Below are 15,711 nucleotides of genomic sequence, written 5' to 3' on the forward strand. Positions count from 1 at the left end.
TAATTCATCAACCTGAAAGATCCGTTCTTAACCTAACAGGTCTGTTAGCATACCTTTATTTTTTTTTTTTAAATCAATAAAATATATAAATGGCTTTTTTTTTTCCAGCAATTTCTTCAATAATTACCTGTTAATTTTCTTTTAAAACTAACCTACATAATATGTAATTCAATAAAATTCTTGAAAAATAAATTTTTAAACCTACTTCATATATAATTCAATCAATCCCATTACAACAAACTCACCCAAATTACACCATTACAAAAAAAAAAAAAAAAAAAAAAAAAAAAAAAAAAAAAAAAAAAAAAAACCCTTAACTTTCTCCCATTCTACCATGTACACCATAACAAAAAAAAATAAAAAAAAAATAAAAGCCATGGCACTATACATCAACCATAGTTTCCAAAAACATCAGCACAACATATGTTCCAAATTGTACGTGCTGAATAAAAATTTGAACCAAAACGCAAGCAATTACCATACTATTGTCCTTGACTTCTTCATTAGCTTAGTTTAGTTGCTTAAGCAAATATTCAACCCAAATATCTCGTATCTCATCAATTTCTTCTGATGAATAAGCTTCTTGAGTAAAGAACTGCAATGTAAATAGCAGAAAAAAGAATTAAATAGGATCACGGAAGTAGTGTCAAATCTCAGTTGAAAATTGAATATGTGAACCAAAACTCATAACTGAATTTCAGAACCAAACCAAAATTGAATTTCAGAACTTATTTTCAAAACCGAATTTCAGAACTAAATTCAAAACTGAATTTAGATATGAATTTCAAGACTGATTTCAGGCAAGGCAAGGCAGGGTAGGGGGTGTTTGCAAGGTAGGGGGTGTTTGCAAGGTAGGGGGTGTAGGGTAGGGGAGTGTGCGTAGGGGGTGTGGGTGCAGCTGCTACGCTGTCCTGCCAGGCATGGCTGCAGCTGCTGCCCTGCCAAGTCAGTTACACTTCTAGATTTAAAAAGAGAGATAATGAACATATAAAACAACATATTTGAAACATATATTTTGTGAAGTAGGACAATCACTGTGAAACAAAAGGAATATTAAATTATTAATACATTGATACCGAATTGTGCATGCATGAATCAAATAGCCAATGAAATCGTGCATGCTACTTTTGACAGGTTGCCTCTAGAAGAAACTTAGAAAGTTCTATAACATACAAGTTTGAACTTTGGTGCTTCTTGTAACTTACAGAAGCATATCACCTTCAATCAGAAATCGTGCACACTACTTTTGACAAGTTGCTTCTAGTAGAAACTTAGAAAGTGATATAACATATTATTTTGAATTTTGGTTCTCCTTGTAACTTTTACAAGCATATAACCCTCAATCATTAACTCTGGTCTAAAAAGACAAGAGGAATCATCCATCATTTGATTAAATTTGGCAAAAGTATACAGCTAAAGCCACCATACCTCATAAAATTGGTCAAGGAGCTATCCTATATCGAAGAACACAGAGATCCAAATATTTTTCTGTTGTGTTCATGTGCGGGGTGCATACAGAGTATGTAATTATTGTAATGCATGCATTTTAACAGGATAAAATCAAATAAGTATCATAACACAATTACATCCAAACAAAATTCAAGTAAGCATCCAGTCCCAACTCAAGACTCGAAAGTGAAAATTTTCCAAGATGGCTAAAGCCTTTAGTGATATTGCTAGCAAATGGCTGCTGCTGCCCTACTACAGCTGCTGCCCTGCCAAGGCAAGGCGGCGGCGGCTGCCTTGCCTGCCTTGGTGGTGGGCTGAGGCGACTGTATTGCATAAGTATATCAGGGTAATTCATTCTACTACTAAAAAATGGTAAGGGGTTAATGGGGAAAGGGAGAGGGAGAAATTAACTCCTAGTATCAATTACAAGCAACAAGTCCTCTCATAAGTATAGCTAGACATAAATATATGTGTTAAAGTGAGCAAATTTTGGTCAAAAATATTGAGTTGAAACAACCAAAGTATCCCAAGTGCATAAGTTCTAACCTTTGTTAGTAATCCATAACACCCTTTTTTCTAAAATCTCGAGCATGTACCGGCACAAAAAGTATCCATAGTCCTTCTTGTGCTTAGGATGGCTAGGACACTACAACAGATCATCCATGAGTTACTTTATTATGTCAAAGACCTAAAATAGATCATTGTATGTTAAGTTTAAAAATAGGGAAATTCTCTCTGGTAATCACACACTTTTATTTTTTCTAAGTGGTAAAGTCTGAAATTTTTTATTATTAATGATAATCGCCAATTAGTATTAGTAACTCAATGTAACTTAAGTTAAACAATTTATTAATTCCTAAACCATGGTTTAGCAATAAGACTGCAAAAAGACAAAAGTACCCCCAACCAATTCTTTCTTCTTCCTTTGTCTTTCCTCCTCCCCGCTGTAACTCCCTTTCCAGCCACCACCCTGTCGATCGGCGTCCAGCCTCCCGCACCTGATCCCCTGTCGGCGTCCAGCTAGTGCTACCTTGCTTCCTTTCGAACCGCAAAACCCAGAAATTCAACTGCAAACCCCCGAAAAATTCAACCCAAAATCAACATATTCAACCCCAAAAATCACCAAATTCATCCGCAAAATCAATGAATTTGAGAAATTCGACCATTAATTCGACAAATGAAACCCCAAATATCAACAAATTCAACCCCGAAATCAACAAATTCGACCCCAAAATCAACAAATTTGATCACTAATTCGACATATTCGACCACTAATTCGACATATTCGACCACTAATTCGACAAATTCGACCCAAAAAATCAACAATTTCGACCCCAAAATCAACACATTCGACAAATTGGACCCCAAAATCACCAAAAAGAACCTAGAAATTTCAACCAAAAATCGGGAAGGAGAGGGAATAGGGGAAGGAGATTAGAGGGAATCAGGGAAGGGGGAGGGTAGATGATTCTGGCAAGGGAGGGTGGCTGATTCTGGTGTCCTCGAGAAGCGGTTTTAGTGGTCTAAAATTGAAGCTTGCGACTTGGAACTGATTGAGATGGAGGCTGTTCTTCATCATCGAAACCCATCATCACAAACTAGTTTTTTGGTGGTGGAGGAGAGAGAAGAAAAAGAGATCAGACAGGGAGTAGGGAGGCTTGGCGCCGCCGTCCGTAGTGGGCGAGGCAGGCTGAACGCCATCAGGGGAAGGGGTTGGCCGGCCTGGTGGTTGGTTGGGTGGGGATGAGGTTTTTTTTTTAAAATAAATGGAAGGGTACTAATGTAAATTCATTGTTATTTAACCAAAATTAACCTTGGTTAATCGTTTAATGATGTTTTTTTTCATTAATGTTATCCTTTGCTTAATAATATAAATTATTGATTACCATTGATAATGAAAAACTTCAGACTTTACCACTAAGAAAAAAAAATGTTTGTGGTTACCGGAGAGAATTTCCCTTAAAAATATAAAGTGAATACCTTTGGTTGCTTCCACCCAATATATGCATCCTTTTTTATTTTCTTGATATCCTTGCAATGGACAGCGCTAAATTATTTGATTCCCCTACATAATTATGACAAGATAAAATGATAATAATAATGACAAAAATACCAATAACTTGAACATCAATACAAATATAATGAAGTGAACTCATTAAATGATTACTCAATTGCTTACTCATTGATGACTGTTTTAGCAAACTCGGGTATAATGTCTGCTCCACCTGGGTCCAACCAATAGACTATCCCATTCCAAGGGCTAATAATAGCTAACATCCAATTCCGACTACATACAAATTACACGACAAGTTAATAAAATAACATATCAATAATTATCAACTATTGTAGAGAAAACACATATTGCACGTAATTTTCATTATAAGGTGCAAAGAATAATTGATTACGATTCTTTCCCTCATTGCACCCAAACACACGAGCTAAGTATTTAGACGGGTTTCCTCTTCTATTGTTTGATTCATTGGGGATAGAATATTGGAGTCGCAAAATCCAAACATACCCGAAATTCCTTCTTCTTGACATTGCTCTTTCAAGTACCATTCTCCGCCATCCATAAAAGGTCAAACATGTAAGAAGTTACTGAAAATAGAAATTCTCAAATAAGTAATACTTAAAAAAGTAAATGCACTTACTTCATGAAAATGTTCAAGTGAGCTGCTCCGATCTCTTTCTGGAAACACCAATTAAGAAAATCTAGTGGTCAAAAATAATACAGTTTTCTGGAAACTTAAGGAGATGGATTCACTCCTCTTTTTCATTGCCAAAGCATGAGTTTTTAACGATTGTAACCAACTAGTAGTCACTTTTTCCCAATCTTCCTGAAAAGATACATGACAGTGGTTGATGTTTGAGATGATGTTGATCTTGGGGATGGAGTAGTCATGTCTTTTTCCAGGTGCACATCAGCCTTTCAGACAAACAATATGTATCAAATAAATACAACTCTTAATTTAATTTCAATTTTAAACTAAATTCGGTTCTTAAAATATTTTCTATAACATTAATAGGGAAAACAAGGAATTCATAATTAAAACTTTTAATACAATACCTTAACTGGAAAAATCAAGTGAATTGGCCAAGCAGCGTAACTCTTCTTAGCTTGGTAGACAAAGATTAATTCTTCGTTTGGACATGGCAAGAGAGCATTCGGCATAATATCTTCTAAAATAGAGACTCGGCGGTGACCAAGGGGTAGTGATTGGACATGATTTTTGATGACTTCTTCTGCCTTCTCTATACAGACTTCCCTATTAGCAACAATTACATGTCCTTTATCGCCATCCTCAATAGCCCGTTGACAATCACTTCATCCCTATACAAGTTATGACACAATCACTCAAGTGTCTCATATGTCTTTCAATATAGGGTGCAACTTCATCCTCATTATGCAGAATATATGAGTATGCCTTGTGCCAATTGTCATAAGATATATCACGTTGCCAATTGTCTCATATGTCTTCACATACCCTTGGTATGTTCTCATTTGCCTTTCAAAAGCCCATTGAACTCTCAAATACATTGGACCACAAAATCTTATCTTTCTTACCAAGTGAACCATTAAATGATCCATGATATCAAAAAAAGATGGAGGAAAGCACATCTCTAATTGACATAAAATTATAACAATTTCTTCCTCCAAAGCATTCAAATGTTCGGGATTAACGACTTTACTATAGATTGCATTAAAAACAAACAAAGTCTAGTAATGGCATATCGAACATTTTTAGGCAATATTGAACGAATAGCTACGAGCAACAAATTTTGCATCAAAACATGACAATCATGAGACTTAAGGCCCACAAGTTTCAAACTTTCCATGTTTACCAGGTTACGAATATTAGAAGAATAACCTTCTTGCATTTTCACTCCGGCCAAGCTCTGACATAACTCAATTTTTTCTTTTCTAGAGAACGTATAAGCAGCCGGTGGCAAGTACTTTTGACCATTCTCATTCTCAACCACATGGAGTTCATCTTTAATCCCCTTTTTTCTCAATTACAACACTAATGTTGGTTTGGGTGCAGTTGAAAAACTGGCTTAAAAAAGAATGAATTTTTTTCTCAATTGCAACACTAATGTTAGCTTGGGTGCAGTTGAAAAACTGGCTTAAAAGACAATTAAATTTTTATTCACTTGCAACACTAATGTTGGCTTGGGTGCAGTTCAAAAACTGGCTTAAAAGAAAATGAAATTCTTATTCACTTGCAACACTAATGTTGGCTTGGGTGCAGTTGAAAAACTAGCTTAAAAGAATGAATTTTTTCTCAATTACAGCATTAATGTTGGCTCGGGTGTAGTTGAAAAACACCGGCTCAACCTTACACCGATAAAATTTAGACGGATGTTTATTGGATCCTCTTGGGCAAAGATCAAAATTCCATGTTGCATGAATTTGAGGAACAAAGAAAATCATTCTTGAAAGATATAATCTATGGATTTCGGATGCAAAAACATTAGGTGGTTTATACTAAGTTTGCGGAAAGAGAAATTCCTTCGGCTTTTTCTACTTGGGACCATTACCACCACCACCCCTATATAAAGGGAGGTGGTTTTCCTTCATTTCCACACCATTTCCTTCCTTCTCCCTTCAATTCTTACTTCTTCTTTCCTTAACTTTCCCTAAAAAAAAAAATGAATGCAATGTATTAAGAAATCAATGAGATTAGTGGAGCTAGAAAGCTCCAACTAAAAGGAGTGATAGAAAATATTTCTCCACCTCGCCTTTCTCCTTATACCAGTGTCTTTACCAGAAGCATCACTCCTCTCCTAGCTATTCAACCTCGGTATGATATGATTCATGCTGCCGTTGAATTTTGGGATGAAGAACGCCATGTTTTCCGCTTTGGAGAGACGGAAATTACTCATCTTCTGGAAGAAGTGGAGGGTTTATTAGGTCTTCATAAACAAGGCCGTGTGATTACTCCTGCTGCCCGAGGGCAACTGATGCAATCATAAGGGATTTATTAGGTGTACCATTGAATTTGGAAGGTAATTATCGCTTGCTCGATATTTTAATATTAGAGAACTTCCTTGAAACTTTCTCTTTATCTCATTGGGGATTTCTCAACAATGAAAATTTCCAAAAGTGCCAAGAAAGAGCTTGCATCCTTTTGTTGCTTGGCCTTGTCTTACTCAAGGAATCATTATTTTCCTGTCATTTTCGTTGCCTTTCTTTGTTATCAAGTCAAGGAACCGCTTAGGGCCTCTTATCCTAGGGGAACTTATGATGGGGCTTGACCATCTGAAACAAAACCCAGGGGGTTTTGTGAAAGGGTGTCCAATTATGCTTCAACTCTGGTTATGTGAGAAATTCAAGCTGTCTATACCAGCTATTCGAATTCCTTACCAAACCCGACATATTCGGGAGAGAGGTTTTTTCCCTATATTCCGTCAATTTTGTAACCATGTTGCATGGACAGACCTCTTTGCCGAAGCTGATGTGGAATGGATCATTTCGTTTCTCAGCATAGATTCCATAACAATTAGCACTAGCAGGCGCAGAGGTGTTCAACTTCCAGGATTGTGTCACGTCACTTTCTATCTTCCTTGGAGATACTTAAGACAAGCAGCTCCAACGACTCCTTGAACTCCATGAGCTCCCAGTGGTACCTCATACCACCTATGAAATTGGTAATGTTGAAGCTCTTAGGGCATCATCTTGTGTATGGCAATCTGCACGAATGCTCCCAACATTTCCAATTCTTGAAGATGATGTTCCAACCGCGTCTTACACAGCATGGTTGTTGGAGGACCTCAAGGACGATGCTTGAATAAATCCTTACAAAGGTTCTTTTATAATATTTTAATTCCTATACTCGTATTTCTCTTGTGTGTGTTTTTTAATTCCAAAGAAGAAACCATATCGGAAGGCATTGTGTTTGTATGATGTATGTGGTTGTTACTTTCATGGTTAAAAAAAAAGTTGTAATCTCGCCAAAAAAGCAAGGGAGTTTGTGTTATGTTTGAATAAAAGAAAAGTTTGTTAGTTTGTTGTAATCATATTTTGTCGGATACCCCCAAAGTGCATAGGGAAGTTTATCAGGCCATTCTCTAGCCTTATCTGTCATCTTGGCGATTATCGTCTTGATGGTTTTGTTACCTGCTTCAACAGCTCCATTGGTTTGAGGACGATATGGCGATGATTGGTGATGTCTGATTTTGTACTTCTCAAGGGTTTCTTTGAGATGGCCTTTAAATTGTGAACCATTATCGGAGATAATTTCGAAAGGGGTACCGACATATAATGTTATTGATCACAAATTTTGAAACTTGTTTTGCCCCTAGTTTTGAATATGATGATGCCTCTACCCATTTCGAAAAATAGTCAACAGGAACCAAAATATATTGATGTCTATTCGAAGCTTTCGGGTGAATTTTTCTAATGATATCTACGCTCCAACTAGAAAAGGGCCATGGCGAAGTAAAATTATTCAAGCTAACAGGCGGCATATGATTAAGATTTGCAAATAGCCGACATTTTTTGCATGTTCGTACAAATGGATGCAATCACTTTCCAAGGTAGTCCAGTAATACCCTGCTCAAAGAATCTCTGAGCAAGCATCCTTCCATTCATATAAGGCCCACATTCTCCCCCATGTACGTCTTTCATGATCCTTTGTGTCTGTTCCCCATCGATGCATAGTTATAAGTTTCCATCAAAATTTTTATGATACAGCAAACCTTTTAATATCATGAAATGAGAAGCTAGCCTTCGAATAGACAACTAATCCTTCTTGTGACTTCCCTTAGGATATTCTCCATCGATTAAATACTTCTTAACATTAGTATACCAAACATCCTCATTATCTTCTTAGGTTAATAAAGAAATCGTTGGCTCACAATTAACCACTGGAATTTCTTTTTTTACAATTGTTACCGATGGTACCTTTACATCATCATCCCAAGTCAAATTTACCACAAGATTTCCCAAAGCATCGGTGAAACTATTTTGTTCTCAGGGAAGATGCGTGAACTCTATTTCTTCAATGTAAGGAATAAATTGCTGAAGATACTCCGTGTACATTTGCAACCTTTCATCCCGAACTTCCCTGTCTCCAATAGTCTAGGAAATTATGAGATAAGAATCACCGTTTTGCACCAGCTGTCAATGCTGCCTTGATTCCATAGATGCAAGCTTCATATTCAGCCATGTTATTCGTCGTTGGGAAACTAAGTTTCCTAGCAAATGGAATATGCACTCCATAAGGATCAATTAATAATACTCCTGCACCATTGCCTCTCCTATTAGAGGCACCGCCAAAGTACATCTTCCATTGTGACGTACTAAGACAAAAAATATGTTCATCTGGAAAATCATCATCAAATTCATCACCTGATATAGGCCCATCAGCCAAAGCCTAGATATAGCCCTTACTTTGACAGACTTTTGATTTACACACTAAATGTCAAATTCTAACAATATCGCATGTCGTCTTGCTATTCTTTCACTGGCTTCTCAAAAATGTAACTGATTGGATCTAACCTCGAAACTAGATAAGTAGTATGTGCTTGCAGATAATGTTGAAGCTTCTTTGTTGCGTAAATAAGGGCAATGCAAGCTCTTTCCAAAGGAGTGTATCTAGTTTCATACTCAAGGAAATTTTTGCTGAGGTAGTAGATAGCTATTTCCCTCCTTGTACCCTCTTGGTATTGTGCCAAAAGAGCTCCCATAGCCATTTCCGTGATAGTAAGATATAATATCAAGGGTTGCCCCGATTTTGGTGGCATTAAAACTGAAGGGTTGGAGAGGTATTCTTTCATTGAATCGAATGAAGCCTGACATTTGTCATTCCATTTTGTAGGAACACTTTCTTAAGTAGCTTGAATATAATTCACACCGGGTCGTTAATTGAGATATGAACCTACTAATATATTGGATTCTACCAAGAAAATCTCCTTTCCTGTTCTTAGCGGGGAAGCACTTGTATGGCCTTGACCTTGTCGGAGTCGACTTTAATTCCGTCTTGACTCACAATGAAGCTTAGAAGCTTTCCCGAAGTTACTCCAAACACACATTTTTGAGGATTCAGCCTTAGATTGTACTTTCTAATTCTATCAAAGAATGACTTTAGAGCATCAATGTGTGTCTCACGATCATGACTTTTGACAATCATATCATCAACATAGACCTCTACAATATCATGGATGAGATCATGCAAAATCGTCGTTGTAGCCCGTTGATAGGTGAGCATTCTTTAATCCAAAGGGCATTGCTCTGTAACAAAAGGTTCCCCATGGGGTAATAAAAGAAGTTTTCAACATATCCTCCTCTGACATGAGTATCTGATTGTATCCTGAAAATCCGTCCATAAATGAGAACATTGCGTGTTCGGCAGTGTTATCAACCAGAACGTCAATGTGAGGTAATAAAAATAGTCCTTTGGTGATACTGAATTTAAATCCCTAAAATCAATGCACACTCTAACCCTTCCATCTTTTTTGGGCACTACCACCACATTCACTAGCCATTCTGGATGCTTGATTGGTTTGATGAAGTTGGCGTCAAGTTGCTTTTGAATTCTTCTTTAACTTTGAGACTAACTTCTGTTTTCATTCTACGAAGCTTTTGTTGTTTTAGCTTGCTATAGAGGTAGCATGGTATACGATGTTTATAGGAAAATAAAGGGGTTAATTTGTAAATAAATAAAAGGTAATTCAAGGATTTAAATGGTAAATATCAAGATTTTGGTAATAATGAAAATCTTGGTATTAAATTCTCTGTTTTTTATGTAACAAACTAATTAGTCAGTTTTATAACACTTAAACTGATAGAATAAAGAAAACCGTAACTAAATCAGGCTCTAATAATGATATTAAAAAGGTTCTAAAATGCCATGACATTAAATATATATATATATAACTAAGTCATGACAAAACTTAAAAATACTCACGTGGTATACGTATAATAGAGTACTTAAACCTACTTAGTGATTATTATACTCACCAATGTACTAAAACAACACTTATAAAATAATGAACTCCCTAAGATATCAGCTCTGAAAGTTACTCAAAGACATAAAGTTACAATACTCTTAGGGTCAGACAAAATATTTTCGGAGCTTATATATAAAAATAAAAATTAACCCTTACCCTTATTAGACAGCACATATAAATTTACCAAAGAACATCTAACCATACGACAAAATCTTATAAGCACAAGCATTACAAACAATGACCCTTACTAAAAGTATAAAGTAAGGTAAATCATATAAAGTCATAAGATTGACGTGGTTAAAATGAAAATATACCATGTAAAATCATACAACATGGTTGAGAGATAAAAAAAAATATTATGTTAAGTCATACGACATAAATTTAACGTAGTTAAGTGTAAAATATATTCCCTTAACCAAACAACTTTCTAAAAAAAAAATAAAAAAATAAAAAAATAAAAAAAGTGAACTCTTATCTTGTCTTACTCTACTAAAACACAAATTTATATGTATCACATTCATAAAAAAAAATACAAAACTAGATCAAAACAACAGGAAAACGAATAAAAACAAAGGCCTAAATTCACGTCGGCAACATAAACAAACGTAATGGTGAAAATACTTATTTGAATAGTGTTTGAATAGTGTCAAATAGTGTTTTGAATAGTAATATGCAACATGAGATGCGTATGAAATTCAACTGTCCTAACTACCTTTAGATAAATTTTTTATACGATTTGTCCAAATTGAAATTTATTGGATACAATATTAACCATGGGAGATTAAAAAAAAAAAGTAAAATTATTTCATTATTGACAATTGTTCATCAAAATTGACAAAAGGATACAAAAACTAGACCGAAATAAGCAAGTCTAAAAAAGTAAATAAGATTAAAAAAAAAAATTTAAAAAAAAAGTAAAATGAAAACAAACAAAATGAAAAAAAAAAACGAAACAATCACAAAAGAAACAACATGTCAGAAGCAATAATTTCTTTTTACCAAAATGTAAATGATCAGGCGTAGGCAAGTTTCAATTTTTGCGTTGATTTTACTATTCCCATTTACTTATTCTTCTACGCGCTGTATTCATACATCCCACAAGTATTTTTCTTTTACTCTCGTCCATACAATATTCAACTATCCTTAGATAAATATCGATGTGTTTGATCCGAACTTGTACCTATCGGATCAAGTATTACCTGTGGGACAAAAAGACAATGTTATTTAAGTTTGCAGTAAAACAAGTGTATATAAAAGGAGCTCCCTTTAATACTAAGACATGTAATACTTTTTTAGGTGTGGCAAACTTTATTGCAGGAAAAGGAATGTTTGTCTTTCCCTACCTTGGTTGGGCACGAGTATTTGGACTAGTGGGCTTTTTATAGGTAAGTGGACCAAATAATAGGGTATTGCACAAATCGTAAAAATCACCTGATAAAATTAAAAAAAAAAAAGTACTGTAATACTCTAAGTGAACATACCAATATAATTAAAGGGTTAAACAATACTTGTCCTAGAAGGTGGCCGGAAATCTGAGTCCAGTTGTTCTAGACCCTTCCTAGAACCCTTCCTAGAAGGTGGCTAGGTTTGGATCTAGAACTGGTTGTGGGGTTGGCCTGTTGTTTTCAGGTCTTTTGGTGTTCTGGTGGTAGTTATAACTTAGCTTTTGTAAGTTGTAACTTTCTTTCTTTCGTAATAAAATCTTATTTTCCAAAAAAAAAAAAAAAAAAAAAAAAAAAAAAAAAAGAGTTAAACAATACTTGTTTATAAAAAATAATGTATACCCCTGGCAAGACAAAAAAAAAAAAAAAAAAAAAAAAAAAAAAAAAAAAAAAAATTATACTTTATACTATAAGATTGTTATACATATACAAAAAAATATTGTATAAAAATACCCACTTTTTACTATAAAAAGAAAATTACCCTTATCCAAATCTCAATTCACCACTTATTTGTTATCTTCTTCTATCTCCCTCCTTACCCGAAAAAAAAAAACAAAACCACCATTAATTTCGGCCACCATGTTTCAAGACAACCAGGAAGATCAGCCGGTCTTCTCCTTCGAGGAAGACATGAGGATGATACGGGTGACTTTATGTACATTGTGGGGTTAGTGGTCCTCCTAATTGTTGTATTAATTTACTTGTTAATCCACAAGTGAAGTCCGAAATTACTTCGGAGTAGCAGGGTAAAAAAAATACATGTGGTGTTAGTAGTGCTTCAAAGTTTTGTAATTTAGTAGTTTAGAAGTAAAAATTGTAACATGTATTTTGGAAATTATGAAATAAAATCATTATTATTACTCGTTTTTTTCATTTTTTTTTTAAAAAAAAATGTTATTAAGTTATAAAATATATTTTATCATATACTTATCACGTAATTGAAAAAACAAGAAGCAAAATAATGCTAATTGTTGCAAAAATAGCAATTATAATGATAAAAATTATAAAGAATAATATTAATGGTATAATAATAATAATAAACCACAACAATAAGATCAAAATTTGGTGTCTACAGATCTTCATTAGCATTATTTGAAAAGTTACTCATTGAAGCTCCATCCCTACATTCTTCATGCCAAATCCAACGGGTATATGTTTTATCAAATTACCATTTCTCCAAGTGATTAAGTATCTCTTCGGGTCTCTTATACAAGAAATTATGGCACATGTGACAAGGGCATGATAGCTTATGACGGCCTCCACTATTCTTAACTGCAAACTTAACAAATTCTCTTACACAATTACACCTACTTGATATTTTGGGTCACCTGGCTTAGTTATTGTTATCCAACTTCGATCTTAATATTTTCTACACAACAACAACTAAAATTATTAATCCCATTTCAATATTTATATACTCCTGCCCCTGCCCCTCTCCCTACACCTTTTGCCTCATCTTCTAATAACTAAATTGACAAAAAGCATAACATCAGATCAGGAACCAATTAGCAACAAAACTCACGATTTTGTGTACATGCATGAATCAATAGTGCATTTTTAATCAAAATTAAAAAAAAAAAAAAAAAAAAAAAAAAAAAAAAAAGACAATTTGGAAATCCTAACCAACATTAAAGATGTCATACAATCTAAAATAATGAAGAATTTAAAGAGAAATTCAAACAACAAACCTGATGCTATAAAAAAAAATAAATAAATCAATCAATCAATCAATCAAAGCCTTAATCCCAAAAGTGGGGTCGGCTAACATGAACCAAATTTGATTATTCCGTGTAGTCATCAACATAAATCTTTCTCCTCCATCCCTTACGATCCAAAACTTCATCCTCACGTAAATCCATGCACTTCATATCCTTCCTCACTCCTTCCAACCAAGTCATCTTTGGTCTCCCTCTTCCTCGTTTAATCCCTCCATGGTCCCACTCTTCCACTCTTCGCACCGGTGCACCCTCGGGTCTCCGTCTTACATGTCCAAACCAACGCAGACGATTTTCCCTTAATTTATCTACAATGCCCGCCACACCTACTTTCTTGCGAATAACCTCATTTCTGATTCTATCTCTTAAAGTGTTTCCACACATCCACCTTAACATGCGCATTTCCGTAACCTCCATCTTTTTAATATGCTCTTTCTTAGAAGCCCAACATTCTGTACCATAGAGCAACACTGGTCTTATGGCAGTCCTGTAGAATTTTCCCTTCAACTTTAAGGGAATGCTGCGGTCGCATAGCACTCCCGTGGCCGCTCTCCATTTAAGCCACCCTGACTTAATCCTGTGGGTCACGTCTTGATCAATGTCACCATTCTTCTGGATGATCGACCCTAGGTACTTAAAACATTCACTCATGGTCAAATCCTTTCCATCCAAACTCACCACTTCATTGCTTGTCCCCCTCTGAGTGCCAAAACGACATACCAAATATTCAGTCTTACTCCGACTTAGCTTAAACCCTCTAGATTCCAACCTTTGCCTCCATTGCTCCAACTTGACATTAACCCCATCCTTAGTCTCATCCACCAAAACGATATCATCTGCGAACAGCATACACCATGGAACCTCATCTTGAATTGGTCTAGTTAATTCGTCTAGAACCGTTGCAAAAAGAAAAGGGCTTAATGCAGACCCTTGATGCAATCCGATTGTAATAGGGAAATCTTTTGTCAACCCTCCGCATGTCCTCACATAACTAAAAAAAAATAAATAAAAAAAAAAAAAAAAAAAAAAAAAAAAAAAAAAAAACCAAAATTACTACAAATAACTTTATACTTGAACCCTTGAAGCCCCAACAAAACCCACAATTCCCATATATTCTGAAATTTTAATTAAAGTTTCTTGAATTTGTTTTTGCTGATAAAAACCCAACATTGTAAGAATATGAGCAGAAGACAGACAAGAATTCTGTAATTCATGACTAAATTTTTAGAAAAAAGATGACAATAATGGTAATCAATTCAATAATTTGGGCACCCCAATTATTAGAATCATTCAATTTTAAAAGATACAAGTAGTTTACATATAATTTAAATCAAACCTTGTTTCGAAAAAAAAAAAAAATCAAACCCAGAACATTAAACATCATAAAACCCGGAACATTAAACATCATAAAACCCAGAAACTAAAACGACGAACCAACACTTGATTAGAAATTTCAAGCAGCAGAAATCTGAATAGAATTACAACTTTTAATAAGCAACCCAACATTATTCTCATTCAACAAAGCATACATGCATCAATTAAGCCAAAATTCTAACCTTTAACTTTGCGGTGGATGAAAGTTGTGGCAAATCCGACCTTACCGGTGACGATGACAGCTGTTGACTATATTGCAATATCACGTACTAGCCACAACTAACAAAACAAGTTTGGGACTTTGGAATTTGGGAGATGAAATCCAACAATTGAAAATCCAAAAGATTTGAAATGGAAATTGCGGCAATAAAAAATTCAAGAGGGTTATTTGATGAAAGGGTTTATTTTGGGTAGGAATTTGGGAGGGAATGGAAAATAAGAGGCGAAAATAATGAAAAAAATGGAACTCTGTAGAAACTCTTGCTCATTATTTTTTTTAACTTTAAATATTAGCATTTTTTTTTACTTTATATGTATGAGACCCGCTGTACCTAACAACAGGTCTCTTACCTAAGAGATTCGTTGTAAATAATAACGGGTCTTTTATATTAATTCTTATTTAAAACCGCGAAACATAATTTTGGCGCCTACTATTACAGACCCGTTACGTGTAATGTAGGGTATTTTATATAAAATAGACCTGTTAAATTGTACAACGAGTCTCTTAAAAGGGGTCCCTTTGCCACTTTTTGTAGTAGTGCTAGTTTATGATATAACTT

The 15,711-nt window shown here is 34.8% G+C and overlaps 1 long non-coding RNA gene across 2 annotated transcripts; it reads right to left on the minus strand.

Moving 5' to 3' along the window:
* Positions 1–315: 315 nt before the first annotated feature.
* LOC145572334 (uncharacterized) lies at positions 316–15,388 on the minus strand. Of its 2 annotated transcripts, XR_014096791.1 has the most exons (6): positions 15,115–15,388; positions 4,517–4,780; positions 3,968–4,375; positions 3,629–3,736; positions 3,430–3,514; positions 316–595 (listed from the first exon to the last, which is right to left on the minus strand). It is a non-coding gene; the product is annotated as an uncharacterized LOC145572334 (long non-coding RNA). The 2 variants fall into 2 exon arrangements; XR_014096792.1 differs by lacking the exon at positions 4,517–4,780.
* Between the last annotated feature and the right edge of the window lie 323 nt (positions 15,389–15,711).

This window comes from Chenopodium album, chromosome 12 (assembly GCF_948465745.1).
Source record: "Chenopodium album chromosome 12, dcCheAlbu1.1, whole genome shotgun sequence".
NCBI lineage: Eukaryota > Viridiplantae > Streptophyta > Magnoliopsida > Caryophyllales > Amaranthaceae > Chenopodium > Chenopodium album.